General features: G+C 32.7%; 1 long non-coding RNA gene across 1 annotated transcript; it reads left to right on the top strand.

The window, feature by feature from the left end:
- The first annotated feature begins 13,601 nt into the window (after window positions 1-13,601).
- On the top strand, window positions 13,602-15,261 carry LOC134266622 (uncharacterized). Its single transcript, XR_009992010.1, has 3 exons — window positions 13,602-13,651; window positions 14,924-14,999; window positions 15,224-15,261. It is a non-coding gene; the product is annotated as an uncharacterized LOC134266622 (long non-coding RNA).
- The last annotated feature ends 691 nt before the right edge of the window (window positions 15,262-15,952 follow it).

The following is a 15,952-nucleotide window of genomic DNA, read 5'->3' as shown; positions in this document are numbered from 1 at the left end:
AAAAATTTATACTTGGCCATAACTTTTCAACTTCACCTTCACGAACTTCGGTGATAATTTCTAAATGACATATGACAGGGCGTTCATATTTGACACAGTATATCATAATAAAATGAAATCTCACCCACAAAGACACCAAAAGCGGGGGCCACACTTATTAGAATTTGCTTGTTATTATCTTCTTGGTTTTATTTTTTTTTTTTGGCATTTTTGTCTTTTGCACTTTATTTATTTACTTATTCTGTTTTCCTCTTTGTTTGCTCGCTTTTATTTTCTTTTCGTTTCATTGAAAATGAAACTAGAGGTACTGTGAGCAATGAGCTCACTAAATGATACCCCCGCCTCCCATATGAATATAAGCAGTGTCCATGTTTGCTCTGGAAAATTAAAAATATATGTCAGATCAAAAAGTAAAATAGGAGGTCACAATTGCAATATGTTATTAAGAATCTGTGAAAGTTTCATTAAATTTCCTTCAGTGGTATGAGAGGAGTTGCGGATAAGAGATGGGTACCCCAAAGCGTAACAGACGGACGCGGACGGAAATACCAATTACTATATACCCTCCCACTTTACAAGGGAGGGGGGTATAATGATGGAGATAACGAACAGTATTCAAGCTCACAATACAAAATAGGAGCAGAGCAAACACGGACCTCCAAATCATCAGATGTTAGATCAAGTGCCATGGAGAAGTGAGTATACATGCTACGTAATAACTCTTTGTGTATAGTTACTGAGTACATTTTCCTTTTTCCATATTTCTTGTTAATAAAAGAAAATAATATAACTTATGAATTATTTCATCATTAATCCATTGTCAATTCTTAGTATTTGTAACCCTAATCTTCTTGGAGGTAACTTATGTAGGCCATGCCTGATGTTTAATCCAATTATGCAAACTGACATTACATAATAAAATAGTGATTATATTTAATTTACATGTATGCTAATATTCTTGTTTCATCAACTTCTTTGTCGATCTTTTTTTTTTGAGAGGGGGGGGGGGTGTTAACAATATACATGCATTAGGAATATTGGGAAATTAAATCTTTACAATTGTCAAACATCGAAGAGTACAAAGAAAAGATTATATGCCGATACTTTGGATAAAGTAAATCGGGCAAAAAGTGTTTTCGATGTCAATGTTTGTCCTGCTTTTTTTTTCGCTAGCTAAGGGTATTATTTCTTATTCCTATGTTAATGTAAACTCAGTTTGAAGCTTTAAATCAATATCTAATTCTAAGTCTTTAAACATGGAGGAGCAACAGCAATAATTACGAAATTTTAATGCAGTCGAAGATTCAACGCGACTTTGAATACCTTTTGTTGTAGCTTAGAGACCGTCTGCATGTTCGACCTACTTATTATTCAAAATTATTTACTTCATCGATTCTGACAAAAAGTGTTTAAATGTAAGCATGAAAAAAAAAACCAAAACACACCTACTGCACCTCTAGGTTTTATAAATGCAGCTTTATGTATGCGTGTAAAATGCAACAGCATTTTCCCCTATCTACGCCTTTTGTCCAGATTATTTGAAATGAAAATACAATTCTCGAGGTTTACACTTGATCATCAAACCGCTCCGATTTGTTGATAAAGACATGCGTCTCAATGATTGAGACTATAGTGCTGAAAATTTACAGAAAGCTTCTGGTCGGATCAAAATCGAACAAAAACGATACACTTTTAAACGTTATGAATTCCTCAATTTACTGTTGGCTGCATAAAATATAAATTTAAATCAGTCATATGGATAACTTTTCATAAAAAAATATATGGGACTTAATGAGTATAAAAGACAAACTGTGAACGTACGTATTGATGCGATAAGTAAAATTTAATGTCTGAAAAAATGGACCTATCATTTCTTCGATATAAAATGATAAGCAACCATATAAATTAAAGGGGTCGACTTGGGATTCAATGGCGAATTATTTTGCACATCATAATAAAACAAAGAGTATCAACTGTTTTGTAGCATTTTTTTCCTTTATGAGATAAAAAAAATATATCATCCTGTAGTTAATGTGCCTGTATTTTGAGACGGTCCATTAAAAAAATGTATCTCGACGGGAGATTTTCCCCCAAACTTGGCATTTACACTGAAGTCAATGTAAGCTAATATATTATATACTTAGAAATAAATACAGGTTTTTTGCATATGCGATATGGCTGACGTCACAATAGCCGTATCAGCCCTGCGGGACTGATGTGGATTTGCGGAGCTGATAACCTCAATACCACACCCTTAGTAAATTAAACCACAAAAACAGTACTTGTGATCATACACAATTTTTGGTGGGTTCATATTCTCTTGATTTTAACTTTTTAAAAATAAGGTTAATCTTAATATAGAGCTTCCACGAGGTACAAGTAATTGTATTAAAAAAATAAATGAATTATCAATTCCCGTGTTTCTTAGATTTTTTCGAAGAATCTCTAGTTTTTTAACATGTTCAAACTTGTTTTTTTTTTTAATTACGCATAACATGAGCTAGTATATAGAATCAATATATGAATAGTCTAAGGGTATAATATTATGTTCTTTGTCTTTAAATGAAACCTCCATGATATCCCGTAAAACTTTGGATATTAAAAAACACACTTTTTAATACATTAGCAGTTCCTACCTGATGATTTGAAGAAAAATTCTGTCTACTTTCGTTTCTGCTATTTAAAAGGTATGTTATTCCAGTCAAATGGTTCAATAAACTACGTCTCGATAGAGGAGAGGAATTGCTGTATAGAATTTCAAGGTCAGGCATTATTCATAGCAATCAGATATTACAATCAATGACGACATCAATTTTGGTTGTAAACTGTTTGAAAGAAATTTGAATGAAAGACATATTAAATGTTTCAGATGTGCTAGCTACTTATTTTTTGAACAATTAAATCATGTTTGAGGAAAACGCCGACGGATGGAAAGTATGTTTTGTATATGAAGGTGGAAAATATGTCTTTTCGAAACCAAGACATTTATCAAAAACCTGATCCACTGATTTCCTAAAGGATGATTTGTTGATAAAATATGCCTTGTCAAAATGGCCTGGGGCTGCAGTCGTATATTATTTAGCCCATTCTTTAATGTAACTTACTTTTATATTCAAAAAGTTCAAGGAGAACGAGCTCCATATTTGCTCAAGGCATTTGAAAGCAGAGCAATGAAATACATCATTAATTTGGTAAATGAAAAAAAATATACACATGTACATATGTACAAAATGGGAAGTCATGACATGACATAGACATGAAAAAAATATTGCTTTAGTACTGATACATCTGATGCGGAAAACAAGATGACCAACCTTTTTGATATTTGTAAACACATGCGAAAATACATTTTACGCTAATTCGTCAGATAGGGGAGTCGGAAACCTATGTACATGTACAAATATTGGAAAATATATAACGTTTAAGTCAGAATTGTTTTTTTTAGATCTAAGCAAATAATCACGAAGCAAAGAATAGAATGAAGCAGAGAATAGAATGATTTCCACTTAAAGTCCTTGACCTAATCTATTAAATCTTTTGTTCACAACATATGACAAGAAACAATTTTTATTATAATCGTCGAGAATGTATGTAAATGATTCAAATCTTGTTTTGAGCTAACATCACAAATGTATAAATTATACAATTGCAACATTTACTACCATGATGCTCGATTTAAAAAAACAAAATTGTCACGGAACGTTTACAATTCATTCCTTAAAGCCGGTATTCATTAAAATTGATACTGAAAAAGGAAGATCTCGTAAGAATGGATAAAATGAATCAGATGTTTGTCAAAATCTCGCATTAAGCGTTTGAGGGGCCAAAATAAAATCTTTCCTTCTGTGTCCGATTTTTCGACCTATAAACTGATTATTTTGTAAGACCCTGCTTTTCATCCGATTTTGTCGAAAATCTCTTTATCAACCAAAGCCAAGCTTGGCACAGTTAAGGTATACGTAAATAATTATCTTGAATTGATTTAATAAACCGAGATTTTGAATCAAAATGTGCAATAGCTTCTACTAAGAAGAGATCTTTACTGGGGCGTCAAAGCCCAAGAAAAAGAAAACGATATGCATGTGCATATCAATATGTTTGGGAAAATGATTTTCCATGGGTAAAACAAAGTGATCGAGAAGAACACGAGGCTTTTTGTGTTTTATGTAATTCGCATCGGAATATTGGATCTGGTACTAAAAATGATATGTCAAAATAATTTATACCAAAACGCAGTCATATAAAAATGTTTTTGCACAAAAATCCTCTAGATCACTTAAATTAAACAACATTCCTGTCATCGTCTTCAGATTTCACGCAACGTTAATGGAGCAGAAAGTCTTTGTTTGAATTTCGTTTGTATGACACGATCAGTATGTACTAGTACCTGCTGACAATGCAGGCAACAGTATCGTCTTAAAATTTTATATTAACATTTCCACAATTATATTTTAGCTTTGGGTGAAAAGAGGAACACCACTGCACATTGTATCCTCCTTCAAGTGGCAGTGGAGGTTGGATGTAGAGGAATCCTGTCACAGTCAATTGGAGGATGTTCTTAGGTCTAGGGGTGACAGGGAGAAGCGGGAAAACAGCAGTCTTAAAAGATGGACATAGCAGCAGATTTAAGAGATCACAATGCTGGGTTTGGATGATGAGAAAGGCTAGTAGCTGGATACCCACCTTCAACACGCAGTGACTGATCATCACTGCGGACCGCACCCCCCCCCCCCCCCCCCCCCCCCCCCCCCGCTGCTGAGATTGATTGAGTATTGTTTTAAGTTGAAGAGTGCAGCTGAAGAAAAGGTCTTCGGTGTCTACCACAACAGGGGAAGTAAGAGAGGGGAAAAAAACCTACGAAAGTGGAGTCCTTTCTCTGAAGTCAAATATTCCTCTTAATGAACTGAGGATAATTCCACCACCCCACCACAACTCATTCAAGTTCCATTGCCACCAGTTGATTGTACTTGGAACTTGAGACAACTGGCCTCGGTATGCATGTACATTTGTAAATTATAGAAAGGAGGTAAATTCGTTTTCAAATTATTTTTACATACTTTTTTAAAATAGCAAACATACGTTGATCTTGATGTTCCAGGATTATCATCTGAAGTTATACAATTTGAACAGCAGAAATGTTTTAGTCGTTATGTTATGACCACATCATCCGTTCAAGAACAAGCTTCTCGGCTAACAAGTATGACATTTTTACAAACGTGGCGTGACACATGAAGCAGTGTTTCTGGATGAATGTTTGTCATTTCACCTTTTGCTCACAAGAATACTTAAAACAGTTTTGATTGCACGCAACTGTAGACGATTTGACAACATAATGTTATGTCATGACATTTCAAACTGATATTTCCATTTACTGTCTGAATGTATATCTATGAATTCTGATACTTTACCAATGTTTAGAGAGACCAGTTGTGCTGCAACAACCAGTAACTCTTTGGAGACACTAGTTAGGAATGTACTGGAATGTCCGTATCATGCAATAGAAAAATGTGAATATTTGAAAAAGCTTTCTGAGCATAGTAGCATTGATTTCATTTTATTTGATTGATTAACGTTCCTCTCGAGAATTTTTCACTCTCATGGAGACGCCACCACACGGCCCTTAGGGCCATTTAGCAGGGAGTTATCTTTTTCGTGCCAGCAACATCCGAAGGACCGATTTCCACGTCCCACAGTGGGATTCGAACCCACGGCGTAATGATTAAGTCCTTGCTTCGCAAGCGGGCAACTTTCATATTATTTGAATTTCACGTTTTAGCTTCCTATATCATGGAATGCACAAATTTTTCAGAGTCCATGATGCCTTTGATTTAAAGAAAAGATGTATTAGATAGTATGGGGGGAAGAAAATTGCTACCTCGGGCCTTTCATTACATCATTTCTTTTAGCATGTGAAAGCAAGGGATTTGACTGAATCTTTAGTATACATTGTATTTACATAATTTTTTCAGGGCAAAGTAAGGGTGAAAAACACAACAACAACAAAAAACTACCGTGTATAACCGCTTTTGCAAACTTCTTGAAGGAGAGGTAACTATGTCAAAATATTAAATGCATTGTATTTCAATCGATTTTCTATTGGGTATTTCACTGGATACAGCACATATTATAGTGATTGTTTCATATTTCTAGTTCTACTGAACATTTCTATGCCCCAAAGCATAGATGAGAATAGCTGCAGCACTGTAGCTCTCCACATGAATTTATATTGACAGACCGGAGAGCTGCAGTGCCACCCAATGATAAACTGTATTCACTTCATTGCGCACACTTGTGGATTAATTCTTCCAAAGTCTTAGCTCATTTGCAAAGAAGACTAGATTAAAAAAAAATCTTACTCCCCAATCAAGTACTCTCGTAGTTTACATACGTGCGAATCGCGTTGGACTGATTTATCTTACAAACCAAAATGACAGTATAAATAAGCAAATATTTTCGAAGATCTTATCTTCAGGGCAAGAAGTGCTATTAAAACAATTATAAGGCATGCTTTGTTGTGGAAACAGTAAAAAAAAATACTTTAGGAACACACGGTTAGTACTATTTGGAGATTATAGTTTAAAAAAAAATAATTATGAAGAATTAAATCGAGAAACAGAGCACTTTTTGTTTACAAAGAATATAATTTTTTTTCAATGGGTGGTATTGTAGCTCTCCGATCTGTCAATATAATTTTTTTTCGGAGATCTACAGTTCTGCAGCTATGACGAGAAATATTTTGTGCAATAAAGTTTACGGAGAACCAAAATTTCTTATATAGCACTGCAATGATGAAGATGAAATATTTTGGAAGAAAGCCTGGATACCATAGCAAATATTGATGAATTATTGTTCAATGAGTAAAAAATTTATCAATGACGCATTTATTTAAGTAACTCGTTAGAATTTTTGGGCTTGAAAAGCAGATAACCTCACTTCAGTCTAGTTCTAACTTTACAAACATAAATGCAAAAATATTGTTGCTTTGATATCAGCGGTATCAGTGATAAATATGCCAAGCGCATAGTTTTAAGTTCGCCTGAGCCGAAGGCTCAAGTGAGCTTTTCTGATCAGATTTTGTCTGTCCCTCTGTTAATTTTTGACTTCTTCTCAAGAACCACCGAGCCAATTTTAACCTAACTTGGTACAGAGCATCCTTGGTTAAAGTGGAGTTTAAACTGTAAAAACAAATGCTAAATCCCTTCACAAGAGGAGATAATCAAGAAAAGACAACCCATAGGGCAGGGTCATTAAAAAAATTTTTTTCTCAAGAACCAGTGGGTCAGAAAAGCTTAAACTTATGTGGAAGCATTCTGGTGTAGTATAGATTCTAAATTGTTCAAATCATGACCCCCGGGGCTGGGGCGGGGTCACAATAGAGAAAGTTTTAGATAGATATACAGGAAAAATTTAAAGACTTTTCTTCTAGAAAACCACTGGGCCAGAAAAGCTGAAATTTATGTGAAATCATCCTGGGGTAGTGTAGATTTTAAATTGTGAAATCATGACCCGAAGGGTAGGGTGGAGCCACAATAGGAAACCCAGGTTTTACATAGAAATATATAGAAAAAAACCTTAGAAATATTCTCAAGAACCACTGGGCCAGAAAAACTGAAACTTATGTGAAAGCCCCCTGGGATAATGTATATTTTATATTGTTCAAATCATAACTTAAAACATCATACAAAAAATTGAAAGAATGTAAGGTTTCTATTACAGATATATATTTGGTAATTCCTTTTCCGATCCCATGTCTGTTTCAAAATGTTCTGTGCAAAACTGTAAAATCTGTGACATTCTGATACCTACTTTCACCAGTAATCTTCCTGGACAGAGCTTCTATACCAAAGAAAGTGGGCGCTTAAGATGGCAATTCGGCAGGAAAAGTGGCTCATAAAAAGAATAAAAAAATATCATTGATTTATACATTTTTTCAAGACATAGCCAATGAATGTGTTGTAGGTGAATGTAAAATGGGCAAATATTCAGTTAAATATGTTTGATTTTATTTGAATATGCACCTGAATATAGCCGTAGGAGTCAAATGATGCAAAAGTCGACTCTTTTATAGCCTTTTTTCATGAATTTCGTTGTTTCTGGGTCTTCTCTCCATGAATTTTAAATGTGTTATCGGTGTATTTTTAACCGTAAAATTTATTCCAGTTGTTTAAAAAATGGAGAGACGACCCAGAAATACCAAAATCTTAACTTTTTTTTTATTTATTTTCTAGTAGAAAATTGACAAAGTCCAATTGTATAAGGCTTTAGCTTTAAATAATGATTTAAATGCTAGCTAAGTATAGTGTCCCGCGATAGCTACATTGGTTTGTCGCTGGATTCAAGCTATATCGAAGCAGCATTTTAGGTTCGAATACAGTGATTTTTATATTTTATTTTTTAATCTTTTTGCTTATAATTTTTGAATTGGTACTGAAAGAAATACTCTTTGAATATAGTTACTAATTATGTTTCATAAATTATTTTACATTGTTTTATTTTTCAATGCGTTCACATTTTGTTCATTTATAGTGCTAACGTTCCCAAATGGAGATAAACATACATGAACTTGCAACTTCAAAGTTACACCTGATGAAAAAATATTGAATATATTAAAAAAAAAAACTAGAAACTTCGTACTGTACTGTTACATTCAATATTTTCAGTGCATTTAAAAACTAGCACAAAAATTAGTTTGCGTTAGACTTCTATTACATTCTACTGAATGTCTGCAGCACAGATAATTTATCTTTCATGACACCTTTTAATTGAAAAACAAATTATCTACAAATCAATAAACATAAGGCAGAAATCCATTCTCGTGAAGTTTCTAGGTTCATTGTATAAGATATGTATTGGTGGCAGAGGATAGTTTCGAATAAAGTACCGTCAAAAAATAGAAAAAATAGAGAAACCTGAGGTTTGAATGCATATGATAGGTAATTTTACAGCTAGAATATTTTATGGGTGCATTTGGAGGGAATTGGTGGCTATGTATATTTTATTGAAATATGACACTTTAGCGTCAGTACTACTGTATATGGGATATGGACTAGAAATGCGAAACTAAGCTCAAAACTCGCTCTACCGGTATTTCACCAGAAAAGCGGGGTGGGTTCACAGGATGAATTGTAGCTTGAAAACGAGGTGGTTGAGCCATTATCTCTTGCTGTTCATTGGTATGTACAAATGTTATTCTGCAATTTGTGTGGTAGCTTAGGTCAGGCGCACGGGCCTGGAAGCAGATGCGGCTGCGGCGAAATAGTGAAAATAGGCTTGATTCACATGAAATTTTGAGATTGTCCCTGCGCCATCTTTAGGGCTCATTGTGTAAGTTGTACATGTTTTATTCCTAAAAGCTTCAAATTTCTCAAGGGACTACATCATACTATTATTACATGTAGAGGGAATTTAAAATTTTTCAATGCACATTTTTAAAGCAGCTCAATAGTAAGTAAACCGTCAGTCAAACGTTTTGATTGCAAAAAAAACTATCCTCTGCCACCTTCAAGAAAGCATCAATTTTTAGAAATGTGAATTTTAGTCTGATTTTTATACAAAAGTGTTTATTTATGTAAGTCAATTTAAAAAAATACTTTGTTTCTGTTATTTAAAATCTGTACAGTTAGGTATATTCACTAAAAAGCAAGGGGGGTTACTCTTTTCCAGCATACATTTGTAAAGACTTTGAACCATCAGCATAATAAATCATATAGGATTCAGGCATTTTTTGCCAGAGAATAAATTAATTGCTTGAATTTGATACTTTAAGAATATGTACCATTTGTGATTTTAAAACTGTTGGTGATGAATATCATTATATTATGGAATGTAAGTACTTTTCAAAAGACAGAAAAATATTTTTCCCAAACAGATATTGTAATAATCCTAACACTTTCAAATTCAATGAACTAATGAGTAGTAATAATGTAGAGATACAAAAATCATTATCACTATTTATAAAGAAAATTTTTAAAACTGTCTGTCCTTCTTGATTCCTCTGTGTGTCTTATATATAGATGACTACAGTCATTTTTTTTCCTCACTCTTTTTCGAGTTTCTTTATATTCAATGTACTTGTCTATCTCTTGACCCTTGACTGTAATAATTTTTTGCTTGTATATATGTATATATGTACCTCTTGTACCAGTGATCTGGTTTTGAGCGAATAAAGAATTGAATTGGGTATTGTCGCATAATTAAAATCATGTCTTGCTTTAATTAATTAAATCTAATTAAAATTTAAGTGTATTAATTAGTGCGATATCACTTAAATTGCATATATTTGCCATTTTTTCAACCTAATTTACTAAATATAATTATTTTGAAAATAAAAATCAGTCAGCATACCTAAATGTCACTAAATCTAACCATATATAGTACAAAAAAACTTTTTTTTTGCTTTATTTTTCCAAATTTAACCTATTCTGTTATTGATATTTTCATGAAATATGCCCCCCCCCCTTTTCAATTTTTAAATTTATCTATATTTAAATGTGACAGAATCTAAATTTTTCAATGGTTTGCTATAAAATGACTATTTTTCTTTGAATAATAACAAAACAAAGAGTTTATATTGCATATTTAATGAAGTGATATCAATAAAATGTGCATTCTCATGTATAATTATTTAATTCTGCTAGGCCCATATAATCTGTCCACAATTGCCCAGGATGGACAGAATAATCACTTTTAGTATTCAGGAGAATGAAATGTATGTATCTGATTACTCATAACTGTTAAAAGTGAATATCAGACACTTAGAAAGAATTCAGCTAGGACAAACACATTTTTACAGTGCATTTTCATTACACTGAAGAAATGGCTGCAGGGGTAGGGTGTTGAACAGCCATTTCCTGGACACTTTTTCTTTAGCATATGATGCAAGAGGGTTTTTTGCATATCATGATAAATATCTTGAAAGTTGAAAGGGGTTTTAACTTTGCAAAGAAGTTATAGGTATATAAAACCAAGTCAAAAAGAGATAAATGGAATTTCATTGAACATGAAAAATAGGGGAGTATGTGATACAACCCCTGCGAAATGATATTCATGATTTTAAGAACCTTTATGAGTTGTTCATAATTGTTCGTGAATGGTTCTTAAAGGATTCTTAACAGGTTCATAAAAGTAGTTCATGAATAAAATTCATGAAAACATTCATAATTCATAGTTCATGAACAAATGATGAACAAATATGAATATTGGTAATTTTCAGTTTAAAGAAAAAAACTTTGTAGTTCAAGGTAATGAATGTTCATGAATTTTCATGAAGACTAAAAATGTAAAAATAATTGTCACAAACGATCGCCAGAAAACACTCATTACTCCCATAATACAACTTTTGCATGCAGATGCAATTGTTGAAGAAGCCCCTGATTTAATTAATAACATGCTTTTGTTTTGATTTTGAAAGTATGGGATCAGAGCCGAGTAGGGGAACATAAGAGGTTAAAATCACTATTTTCTAGTCTATGTAATTGATAACTTAGATTCTTCAGGATAATAAAACTCTGTTATGAACTGTCTAGAAGGGAGATTATAATTAAATTATGATCGTAATTTAAAGAACACTGCATCAATATTGACAGCATTTTATTCTCATATTGAATTACTAATGTTTCTTCATCATTTAAATTGGCCAGCTATATTAATATTGTGCTTTAAATTTTCTCATTTTTCACGACACAACTTTGTTCGACCGAATTTTCTCTATTTGGCAAACTTTTAACAAGTTGTAAGAAAATGAAACAGACTTACAGTCTAGGAAAAATTTCAGAATCTTCGTAGAAACGTATCATAAATTTATTGACAACTAAAAAAATTATATCTCTTGTCCGTACTGTACCGTACCATTCTTGGGTCGGAAAGCTTTATATTTTGATGCTGTTATAAAGTCACATTTTCCTGTCCATCGTGTGTAAATGATACAGCACAGGCTGCATGGTTGTGAAGAAGCTATGACATGAACCACATTCGTATTTTGTAGTCTATTCTCCTATACAATTTCATAGCTCAGGGTACTCAGTGTGAGGGAGAGTGGTTCCAAGAGATATTTGTTGTCCTCTGATATGGAGGCGGCCATACTTGAATACGAAACTATGGCTCTACAGGTATAATGTAAAAAAAAATCCAATTCAATAAATATATAACTTATATTAATTTAAAAAAAATTAATTTCAGTGAAAAATCATTCAGATAGTGTTTGTTATTTTTTGTTTAACAAAAATCTTGGCAATTCGAAACTATTTCTTAATTAGCTCTGCATGACACTTTTAAAAAGGCGCAAACTTTGAAACGTGCGAGACGTTGGAAAGTGAATCGGTAGAGTGGGAGGATTATTAGCGTAGTAATTCTTTGTCAACCTTTGAAGAAAATAACATAATACAAAGAAGGAATATCCAGAGGATCAATTTACTTCATAACTGCAGATATTAGTGGTGAGTTACAAAAAAATGGAGGCAATCGCTGAATCTGTGAGATATTTGTCAAGATGTTACTGTCTATTTGTAAGAGTTCAGTTATGTCCTTTTAAATGAAAATTTTGTCAAACTTTGTTATGAGTAAGGATCCAACCAAATTACGTTACATTTAATAATTAAAGATTGAAACATCCATCCTGTTCACCTATAACATCTTGAACATGGCGGGCAAGGGAAAAAGGCTAAACTCCCGCTCGGAATGCTTTAAAATATGGCAGTGCCTATGATGCAGAATTAAATGAAACAAATATGCAAGTCTTAAGTTTTCACATTTATGAGCATTTTCAGAAAATCTTTGTTCTTGTAGGGAAAAGAGAAGCAGTTCACAGATAATGTTGATGACTTGAGATCAGAAGATTAAAAAACTCTGGCTGCCAAAAAAAAAAGAATATAAAAAATCCAGGCTCTTGAAGAAAAACAAAAGAAAGGAATGAAAATATGAATCGTAATCGATCAAAGGATCCAATTGGTGAAATTCTGAAAATTCCACAGGGAAAGCCAATAAGATTTTTTATTTTGACCACCTCTGCTCAAAATCCTTGAAAGCCCTTTTAGCTGATGCCCTAATTGCTGAACACACTTTTCTGCCAGACAGTGAGACTTGGATTAAAAATCATTCCATTTTAGGCATACACTTTGAAATATGATGAATAAGGAACCCACTCTCCTCTTGACCAAGTAAGGTTAAGGATTCTGCAAAGAGTCGCGTTTGAATTGAAATTTTTCATAATTTATTAGGAATGAACTACATAATTTATTTATTATCGTTATCACTTATCAGAGTTGTTTACTTGAACAAAGATTTTGTTACCATGATTGGAAAACAAAAATTCTGTGAAATCTTTCAAGATGCTATTAATATCAATTCTCTATAAAAATCAAAATGACGTGGCCACGCAATGTCTTAGATTCAGCTGATTTTTTTCTCACTGAAACTTCAATGAATGAAAAGATTGACTATATGAAACAAAGCATGGTAGTTTACCCGGTTGCCATGGAAACGGGGCTAAAATGTGTAAATTATAGTGAATATTGCTATTTATCAATAATATCAAAAAAGAGGATTTTAACTGTTTCCTTCAAAATGTCTACTGTTCCCTTCAAGATGTCTTTGAAATAGATCGAGAGATACATGTAGTGGTGTGGTAGTCCTCGACCAATCCCCATTGCAATGTGTAAGTATTTTTTATTTATAATTCTATTCTGTTGCCTCAGGTACCTGGTAACTGACTATATACTGAAATATAAGACAATAAAAACAAACAAAACCATGAAAACTTGGATGCACAGTTGCATATATTACATGTACATGACTTTGAATCATATACTACGGTGAAATATACATGTATGTGCCCGTTTTGGGTACCGGTATTTTATTTTCTATAAAATTCAGTATATTTGAAGAAAATTGTTTGTATAAATTTATTTTTCTAAGTGATAATATGTTTGTGTCCATTCTATTTTAACATTATAAACAGGATTTGTAGAAATCATACCACGGAAATATTAAACCTTTGACTTTTGACAATGATAACTGAATAGTGGGTTAGATTTTTTGAAATTTTAAGCAATATCAGGACCATAGAATATTTGAAAGATTTGATAAGAAAAAGTGTAAGTGTAAAATTATAAAAATCAACCCAGTACGTGCAGACACACAGATATACAGCTGCTAATAGTGTTCTAGATCTAAGTACATATACTTTGTCATACTATGTGAAATCTTTTTTGGGACCTTGATACAATTAAGTTATTTGCTCTGCAAGGTAATGTATTGTTAAGTAGGTAAAGAAATCTATTCAAGGGTGTTAGAATGTGACAACTCCATTTCATTTGTACTTGGAGTTCCTATAAATTAGTTAATTGTCATGAAGCACTCTTTATTGACTTTTCTAAGATGCAGCTTTCTGTCATAATTTTATTTTACTGAGCACTGTTTTTCAGCTATATATTGCAGGCATATCAATCTTGCACACATTTATTTATGAATAGTTTTAGTTTAACAGTATTGATCTGTACAGATGAGATCATTCTGATGCTGTGTACTTTACATGTCAAGGACATATTGTACAAATTAAAAATAGTCGCATTAAAAGAACAAAATAAATTATACCACATTACATGTAGTATCCATAAAACATGTATGTTTATATTACAATTAATTCATGATATAATAACATTTCATTTACCACTTTAAAAATTAATTGTTGTCAAATTCATTTGTACTCTGGATCTCCGGCAATTTGTCTAAACCGCAGAAAAGCTTTAACTGTGTAAATTGAAAAAAAATGCTTGATGACAACATTGAATCCCCTCCTTTAACAATCATTGCTCATGATTCAGAAAATTTTCAGGATAACATTTAAATATCAGGTACATGTAATTTATATTTGATGTTTAGGATTTTAACCCAAACTTTCAAATTAAAAAATAATTTAAATTTTCAGATCATTGCAGCCCTTGCAAGATTTTCCTAATGAAGATTCTCAGGATTACAGATCCTCTAGCAAGGAGACCAGACAGGTACATGTATTGTGTATTAAGTTAATGGAGACATGGTGACTTAAGACATGATTGCCATGACAATGCATAAAGGGAGATAATAATGTTTAGAGGTTGAAAATGTATATGTTTTATGTATAGCAAAATTTTAAGATTCCAGTTTTAGTTTTTAAAATAATTTTTAATGAATTTTTATCCAAACTGACCAAAAATTAATGGTTTTTTTTTTATTTTCATGTGAACAGATAGAAATGACCAGAGCAGAGGACACACAGCTCCCCCCCCCCCAAAAAAAAAAAAATTCACAGTGGACAGGAAGTAATTGAAAAATAGAAAGTAAGAAAAAGAACAAGAAAGAAAAGAAGATCCAGTAAAAGTTGTCACTGATGCAAGATGGATATAGAGAGGGTTTTTTAAAGATCATTACTCAAAATCCACAGCAAATTGCAAGGCTGAGCTACTTTTCAAACTTACACAAAAGGACATAAAGAAATGTGAATTCGAGGAAACCAAGCTGACATCAAATGAGAGAATATGAGGCAACAAATTTTAACAGAATTCTTTTTAAGCAGAGCATCTGTTTTCCTTAGAGAATATGTGTATTCTAAATTGATTCTAAATTGATTTCTTGTATTTTCAAAAATGTCACTGTTTAAGTGGAGCATGCATTCCAATGTCATGTTTATTTCTTTTCTATAAAGGCAGTATTATGAAAAGAAGCAGTTTCTTCCCTTTTTTATCCCCACTCTGCAGGAGAGGTGGTATACTGATTTATTATATATCCCCACATGGGCTCACAAATCTATAGTTTTATACTGGCAGGCTTCACACACGATGTCATGTATGATTAGAATATGAATACATTTTAACAAAACTGAGAAACAAGATTAATTGTGAAACACTGACTCCCCCATACATGGCAGCTTATGCCACGACTCCCACGTGCTATCCCAAGAAAGATCTTGTCACAAGGA

The sequence above is a fragment of the Saccostrea cucullata genome, unplaced genomic scaffold (genome assembly GCF_032062105.1).
Source record: "Saccostrea cucullata isolate Sc308-1 unplaced genomic scaffold, CSIRO_AGI_Scuc_v1 ctg9989, whole genome shotgun sequence".
NCBI classification, from domain to species: domain Eukaryota; kingdom Metazoa; phylum Mollusca; class Bivalvia; order Ostreida; family Ostreidae; genus Saccostrea; species Saccostrea cuccullata.
This window is presented reverse-complemented; position numbering and strand designations above follow the sequence as displayed.